Below are 9,297 nucleotides of genomic sequence, written 5' to 3'. Positions count from 1 at the left end.
ATTAAAGATTATGGAACAACAATGGCTACCACTGATTTAATGGATACTGTAGGTTGTGGTTGTTATGCATAGTAAATGAAGTTTACTATTTTGTTTTAGTTTCACACAGTACCAATGATTGAAACAAGCATATTTCTCTACCTTTGCTGTTGCATTAAAATACATCTAATTGAGTGATGAATAAGATTTTTCCTGTCACCTCTGAATTGTTGGCAAAACCCCAAAGCTGAGAAAATTTGCTTCAAAAACTGAGGAAAATGGGCACTTATACTTCCCGTCATCAATTCTCTAGCCCTAAGATATGTGTTATTTGCACTTGCTAAAAGCTAAGCTTAGATTTGCTACTTCCATGATCATCCCCATCACCAGCAACTGGCAAGATCATAGTTCTAACAAATACCAGGGTTGTGAGTTCCCTCCCTTCACCAATCTTTTTTCTGGCCTCTTCCCTTCTCACACCAAGTGAGGAAGACACTGGTAAACTGGTAATTGGAGAAGAGTCTGAAGAAGTAGAGAGTCATTCCCTGGTTGAAGTTATAATTATGTTATAATTATGCTGATGTATCCTCCGTGCCCATCCAAGCCAGAGGAAAAGGAATTGGGGAGTGGCAGCAAGAAAGAGTGCAAGTAGTAACCTGCCCCTTTGCCTAATCCTAATCCTAGTAGAACAGCTGAGGAGCTTGAAGATGACACTGTTTATTTTAGGCTTAGCTGGTAAAGCACAGATAAGTCGATTTGAAAACTATTGTATGCCGGTCATGCTGATACACCATGATTGGTCAAATGATTGTTGGGCATGGCAAGGATAGGAGATTCTCTTTTCTCAAGTCAACACTGGGAAAGATAAACAAGCTTGAAGCAATTTAGGGGTACACTACCTGAGTGGATTGCCCAGAGGGCAAGAGAACACAAGATCGGGGGCAGCTGGCTGTATGAAAGAAAGGAGGAAACATGGTGATTTTAAATGATGTCCTAAGCTAGGCATGGTGGTTGTATGCCTGTAACCCTAGCACTCTAAGGCAGGGGGATCGCTGTGAGTTCAAGGCCAGCCTGGGCTACATATTGAGACACTGTCTCAACAACAACAGCAAAAAGTAAAAGATGTCAGGCTACCTTATCTCTAATCAGAAAACTAAAGCGTGTAGAGGTCCCAAATAAGGGCACCCATAGAACCTGCAAATGTTTTACCAGAGGCTGGTTTCACAGAGAGCATCTATGACAAGGCAAGGTTAGCAAGTTTATTCCTTTTCATAGCATTCTCAATTCCCTCTTGCCACAATACATCCAGGAGTAAAAAGGGCCCAGGGATGTGGGTGTGCATATGGGCTTCCTTTTTAGGCTTCTCTGACATCTGCTGTTGCCTACCCCCCCACCCCCCTTCTATCCCAGCCTTTCTTCCACCCTTGACAGAGAATTTTTTTTGTTCTTCTCTGGCTCAACCATGAACAAAAGCACATTGTTTCCCTCAGCACAACAAAGGAAGTGGAATTTTCCATAAGAACTTGATTAAAGAGAAAGGGACACACACAAAGAAAATACAGGGTTTATAAGAATAGCAATGCTAACAGAGTGCAGGTTTCCAACCCTATAATTATACAACCCAGGCTCCCTGAGGATCCTGTCCAGTGAAATGACATTTCGGATCGTCCACAGATTTTCCTTGCAAATCCTTCTGTGTTTGCATTCCTTCCTAGAGAGGGGTTTGAAGGACATCCTGGCTGGACAATAGGTAATACACCCATGGATAAAGAAATAGTACACTTTCTTGCCTTTGGAATCTGACAGACCTGAGTGATTTTATGAAAGGTGTGTAACTTCTATGAACCTTAATTTTTCTCACCTATAAATCACTCATTTCACAGACTTATGAAGTGTTCACATTTGTGCCTACAAATGGTGAGTACTCAAAAACTGTTTGCTGGGTTAAAGGTATAGCTCAGTGTTACTGCACTTGCCTAGCATGTGAAAGGTCCTGGGTTCAGTCCTTGATACTGCAAACAAACAAAACAACAATAAAACCCTGATTGCTATCTGCAATGAACTGAATGCTTGTGTTTTCTCTACCCCTAGTGTTAGAATGAATGTACAGCCCTCATTTATGGGATTAATGCCTTTATAAAGGACCCTGCAGAGAGTTCTTTCATCCACTTTCTGCCATATGAGAACACATCAAGAAGTCAGCAGTCTGCAACCCAAGAGAGAATCCTCACCAGAACCTGACCATGCTGGCACTCAGATCTTCAACTTCTAGCCTGAGAACTTTAAGAAATGTTTCTATTGTTTTAAATCATGCAGTCTATTATAACTTGACACCACAGTCTGAGCTAAGATATCATCATCGTCTTCATTGATATCCATATAGGGAAAAACCACCTGGAGATGTCTTCTACCTTCTCCCTGTATCTATGCATCCATGTTCCTATTCTTGCTCACATTCCTGCTATCTCTATGGGTAAAGATTATTTCTCCATTCCTGGGTTAACAGACAGGTTTTCTTTATTGATTTCAATAAGTATGTCCTTTTTGTAATGAACCATATCAAACCCAAGAGAGTTGGCTTCTTTACCTGAACTATAGACTCTTAGTACCATGCCACACTGTTACATCTCAGGACTGGCTGAACATTTCTGTTTGCTTTATCTCTGAAGGAAATTTTTGTTTCTAAAACCCAGATCATGCACCTACTTAAGATTAGCCACTCCCCACACTTTCCCCTACTTATAGTTCTGAGCCAGGTCAACCATACTCTCTCCAAATTCAGGGACAAACCTTGGCATAGCACTACATTATTAATGGTAAGTGCTTAACCCTTCCAAACTGGAGTTCACCCTTGGTAAAATGGTGAGTAACTACTCCATCATTGTAAAGGTTATTAAATAAGAACATCAGACATTTAATGCAGAGGCTGACCACATTACTATAGGCACAGAAAATGGTGCCAACATCACTACTGCATGTTTATAACCACAATTACTTAATGTAAAAAATTAAATGAGCAACTTTTGGGGGGCAATGCTGGAGAATGAACCCCAGTGCTCACACTTGCTAGGCATGCACAAGCTACAAGTCCAGCCCTAATTATTTTTATTTTGAGACAGGGTCTCACTATTGCCACAGCTGGCCTCAAATTTGCAATCCTCCCTCCTCAGCCTCCTGAGTAGCAGGGATTACAGGAATACCACCATGTATGGTTTAATGTATGTCAAAAGAAATGTATAACTGCTGGGTGTGGTGATGCATGCCTGTAATTCCACCACTCAGGAGGCTGAGGCAGGAGGATTGCTAAAAGTTTGAGGCCAACCTGGGCCACATAGTGAGTTCAAGGGCAGCCTGAACTACACAGAAAGACCCTGTCTCAAAAAAAAAAAAAAATATATATATATAGATATAAAATTTATGCCAAAGGATAAAAAAAATTTTTTTACTATAGTCTAGCACCCACACAAAGTCTACTCAGTAAACCAAATTTCAACCTTTACAAAACTGAGTTATCCTTTTACCTGAGAATCTGGATAAATGTCCTAAAGTTAGAAGAATGAATAGCACATTTATAAACCTGGATATTATTGATTACCTAAGGATAGTCATATTTATTGACAATTCCAATCATATAATTGTACAGAGTTCCTCTGCATTTATTGTTCCTAGAAATCTTTTCATTAAAGAAATATTATTGACTATTAGCATTCGTATTTTTCACACATTTTCTAGCTGAAACTGTGTGCCCCAGTCTGCCCTTAATTTCTGTCCAAAGCCCTCTGAAAGTGCAGACATTTCTGTTCTATGGTAGAGCTAAAAAGTTAAGTAAATAAATCCAGACAATGGATTCTTTTTAGGCAAGGAATCACTAAAGGTCTCTCATGTTGCAATCTTGGATGACAATGAGTGATTCATGGAGAGGGGAATGCATGACATATTTTCTTTGAAATAGACTTGTGGGAGGCAGTGCAGTGAGCTTCATAGTCAGGCACACCTGGATTGGAGTTTTGGCTTTATGTGATGCTGGGAAGATCAGTTAACCACTGAGCCCCTGTAAAGATGGAGGCAAAGACAGTACCTACCTCCTGGACGGCTAGAGGATTAATCAATGAGAAAATCTCTCATCTCCCCTGCCCCTTTCCAGTACTGTGGATAGAAGCTGGGACCTTCACCTTTAGCTACATACCAAGCCCTTTTTTATTGTTATTGTTATTATTATTATCATCATTAGCATTATAAAAAGACAAGGTCTTGTTGAATCACTAAATTGCCCTGAGTGGGCTTGAACTTGGAATGCTCCTGCCTCAGCCTTCCAGAGTACTGAAAAGTGCACAACTTTTAACAGACCATCTTCTTGGTGCTAACTTCACGTGTTTTCTTGGCATTGTGCCATCATTCTCTTGTATTTATTTTCATTCATCTTTTAGTTTCTGTCCAAGGATCTGTCCTGGATATCTTGAGAATCATGTTTATGTCTGGGCATGTAAAGAGATTTTTGACCATGATTATAAAAGCCAGAAAACTCTCATGTGGAACAAGTATTTTAGATATTAGGTTTAAAAAAAAAAGTATAAAGTATGGACTTTAGTAAATAATATTGGTTTTCACTAAGTTATAAAAAAATTACCATTATTATATAAATTAGATGCAGGGCATATGGAAACTCCCTGTTATATTATTGTATCTTTTCTACCAATCTAATACTCTTCCAAAAAAAAAAAAGTTTGTGTTAGGCAGCTTTCTATCATTTGACAAATAGCTGAGATAATCAATATAAAAGGGAATAAAAGATTTATTTTGGCTTATAGCTTCAGAAGCTTAAGTTCATAGTCATTTGGCCCCATTGGTTAGGCTTGTGGAAGCATCATTTCGGGCAGTGGCAGAAAAGACTTATTCCCCATGGCAACCTAAAGTGAAAAAGGTAACACAGCCCCAATGACCTAACTTCCTCCCATTAAGCAGTACCTCTTAAAGGTCCCACCATCTCTAAATGATGTCATGGGATGGTGACCAAGCCTCTAACACATGGATCTTTGGTGGAAATTTTCAAACAATCTCAGGTAATTAACTGTTAAAATAACAGTATAAAATCTCTAAAAGTCACATTTTAGAATGCGTAGAATTTATCCTTTTACATACATAAGACATTATTAGATTAAGAATAGAAATTTTTAGATAGACCATTAGCCAAGAGCAAAGAGTGTTTTGGGAGATAATAATAGAAAAAATATAAGCTGAGTAGAGTGGCACAAGCCTGTAATACCAGCATTCTGAGAGGCTGAGGCAAGAGAATCCCAAGTTTAAGCCCAGCCTGGGCAACTTAGTGACTTAGTGAGATTCTGTCTCAAAAAGTCAATGAATCAACCAACCAATCAATCAAAGGTAGTACTCTCTAGTACTGAAAATAAAAGATATATGCTATAAGTTTCTAAGACAGAAATCCTGAACAGAAGAGCCAGTTTTATCTCAGATAATAATTAAAATGTTATGTTGATCACAAAATTGACACATTGTAAAGTAGTATACAACCTCTTTTAAAGTTTTCCTTGAAGAAGGCAGAGAACACACATTGGGGGATGTTGCAAAAGTAAATAATTGCACTTGATGCAATTTTATGTAGTTTATGACTGTCTTCTTATGTCCATCTGTCCTTCCTTGCATTTTCTACCTTCACCTTTTTGGCACATTAATTTTTTTTAGTAAATTTATTTTATTTTATTTTTGGCACAGGGGATCAAACTCAGGTCCTTGTACTTGTGAGGCAGGCAGCAGCACCACTGAGCTAAATCCCTGGCCCTATTTTATTATTTTTTAAATAGCAAAACTTTTGTTGCTACATTTTAGGCATATATAATGGCACATTAAATTCTGTAGTTGGAAAGGACTTCAGAGACAATCCAGCTCTTACCTTGTCTGTAGATTTTCTGACAGTCTTCTTGGCCTCTGGTTTTATATGCAAACATGTCTCTAGGAATGCTGCTTGTTCAGAATAATCAGCTATCCTTTGCTCATTTTGTCTCTGACTCTACAGCCTCATCTTAGACTTTGCCTGCATTGGAACATGCTTGGACACATTTCTCCAGCTTTGATATCTGAACACTCACAGGTTTGTTGTTGCTTTCTTCCCACAAAACAAACTGTGGTTGGACCCGCTGCCCAAGTGGTCCCATGCACCTGCTACAAAATGAGAACAGAAAAACATCTGTGATGTATCACTGCCTTGGCCCTGGGGTGACATCCAGCCTCAGTAACTATTTTCATGAAACACGACCTGGGCCATCGCCTTTCATGCCCTTATACATTTGCACAAATAGATCCCAGTATGAAACAGAATACAACTTGGAAAACGTAGCATTACTCACAAAACATAAACTGCAGCAAACCACAGTGTGTCACACACACTATCTATGATCAGATCAGCTTTAACCTCCTTCAGATTTGCATTTTCCAAATAAGATGGTAGATTTAACTGTAACTTGGCAGACACGTTTGCTTTACAGATAGGGTCCCTGACTCTTTAAACAGCCCGACTTATTTCCATGTTCTGTCTAATTTCTGCAGAAGATGTGTTTACTAACTGCCACCTAAAGCATATGATGCTTAACTGCAGTCCCTACCTAAGGAACCTTGTCTAACTCCCTTTTGAGACACCACTATGTTTGCATTCTGCCTCACTTAAGTGTATTTAATAAACCCATCTTTCGAATCACCTCACCTCTACTTTGCTGTCATTCTGGAGCCATGTGCAGCCTATCAGACTGGCCAAGGTCACCAAGGTGCCAGGCAGGACTGGCTCACAGGGACAGTGCATGCATGTAGAGTTCATAGATGACACGAGCTCCCCTATCATCTACAACATGGGAAGGTCAAGGGCTTACCCTGCTGGAGTCAGAAAGAAACTCAGAGATTGGCCTGAGCATGCTGCGGAGTCCTAGATGTTGGAGTAGAATCCTTGAACCATGAGGAATATCTGCAACTGTTAAATAATGCACTTTGTACTGTATGTAATAAAATAAAGCCCACAGATTCTCCTGGTGATCTTTGATTAGGGAATTTAATCATTCTTTTTTTCCAAGTTACACATGTTTTCTTCTTCCTTGTTTAGCATACATCCTTTTTTTCTGGTACTGGGGATGGAACTTGGGACCTTGTGCTTGCGAGGCAGTCAGCGGTTTCTTTTGTTCTTCGGATGATATTACAGATTGAATTCAGGATCTTTGCATTGAGCTAACCCCAGACCTTTTAGTTTTTAATTTTGATACCGGGTCTTATTGAATCACTAAGTTGCCCAGGCTAGGCTGAACTTGTGATTCTCCTGCCTCAGCCTCCCAGAGTGCTGAAATTATCCGCATGTGCCACCACCCAGATAAGAAGCCATTTAAATATTAGCATGAATCTTCCCTGATTCCTTTTTCACATCAATGTTCAGCACTTGGTAATTGGAAAGTGAGAATGAAGGTTAGTGCAAGGATTTTTATGAGGCTCAGGTGTACTGTTGTATTCAAGTACGTGAGAATTGCTTTGTAGATAATGTGTAGAGTTTGGATTGAGGGTGAGGTTAGTGTTATCTTAAGGGGTAGCAGTAGAGTTGAAATTGCACTTCCTTTATGCTTTGATGATGAATGCTAGTGTTAAATTTAGGATTAGGGTGGGGAATGATGTAGGAATGTAAGTACCTGGGTTGGGGCTCCATGTAAGTTTAGGGTTAGGGTTGGGGACAGTAATAGCATTGGAATTTCTGTACCTGGGTATTGGTTTGTGGCTTTCATAGTTAGTATCATCATTAGATTTGCACATAGGGTTAGAAATAGTATATGATTTCATGTATGGCTATATTGGAAATTGGGAATCATGTTGATGGTTATGGTTAAGTTTGGTAAGAGGGATATGGATGGAATTCAAGTATCTGATAATTTGCAAGTAAGAATGAAGGTTAGGGCAGGGATTTTTATGAGGGTGAGGTGTACTGAGGGATTACGAGTACCTGGGCATTGCAGTGTAGATATACTGCCCAGAGTTTGGGTTGAGTGTACAGTGACTGTTAGATTTAGGGTTACCAATAGAGTTGAAATTTCACTTCCTGAGTCCAATAGTATGGGGTTGATGGTGAGTGTCAGTGTTCATTTTATAATTAAGGTTAGGAATGATTTAGGAATGTAAGTACCTGGGTTAGCTATCCTTGTAGCTTTAGGGTTAGGGTTAATGTTGGGGTCGGTACAGCCTTGGAATTTCTTTATTGGAGTGTGATTTTCCAAGTTAGTATCAACATTAGATTTGCCCTTAGAGTTAGGAATAGTGTAGGATTTCAAATACCTCTGTATTGGAACTGGGGAATCATGACATTCAGGGTTAGGACTGGTGACAGGGATATGGATGGAATTGAAGTGACTGATAATTTGCAAGTGAGAATGAAGGTTAGGGCAATGATTTTTATGTGGGTGAGGTGTACTGTGGGATTGCAAGTAACTGAGCATTGCCATAGTAGATATAAGACCTAGAGTTTGGGTGGAGTGTACAGTTAGCGGTAGCTTTCAGGTTAGCAAAAGAGTCAAAATTGAACTTCCTGTGTACTGTAGTATGGGTTTGATGGAGAATATTAGTTTTAACTTTAGGAATGATGTAGGAATGTAAATGCCTGGCTTAGGGATTCTTGTAGGATTAGGGTTAGGGTTGGGGTCAGGGATAGCCTTGGAATTTCTATATCTGGGTATTGGATTGTAGTTTTTATAGTTTTTATCAGCATTAGATTTGGCCTTATGGTTAAGAGTAGAGTATGATTTCACGTACCTCTGCATTGAAATTTGGGAATCAAGATGACAGGTTTAGGTTTAGGAATGGTGAGAGTGATATGAGTAGAATTCAAGTACCTGATAATCTGCAAGTGAGAAGGAAGGTTAGGGCAATGATTTTTCGATTTTGAGGTGTACTGTGGGAATCCAAGTACCTGGGCATTGCAGTGTACATATAATGCCTAAAGTTTGGGTTGTGGGTAGGGTTAGTGTTGCCTTTAGCAATGAAATTTCACTTCCGGTGTCATGTAGTATGGGTTTGATGGTGAGTGTTAGTGTTAAATTTTGGATTGGGGTTAGGAATGATGTAGGAATGCAAGTGCCTGTGTTAGGTCTCCCTGTAGGTTTAGAGATAGGGTTAGAGTTGGGGACAGTGCTAGGCTTAGAATTTCTGTATGCGGGTATTGGAGTGTGGATTTCATAGTTAGTATCAGCATTAGATTTGGCCTTTTGGTTTGGAAAAGTATAGGATTTTAAGTACCGCTGTATTAGAACTGGGAAATCATGTTGATGGTTAGGGTTTGGTTTG

Source organism: Fukomys damarensis, unplaced genomic scaffold (assembly GCF_012274545.1).
Source record: "Fukomys damarensis isolate Sample0158 unplaced genomic scaffold, DMR_v1.0_HiC HiC_scaffold_4, whole genome shotgun sequence".
Classification (NCBI taxonomy): Eukaryota; Metazoa; Chordata; class Mammalia; order Rodentia; family Bathyergidae; genus Fukomys; species Fukomys damarensis.
Note: the sequence above shows the minus strand (reverse complement) of the source record.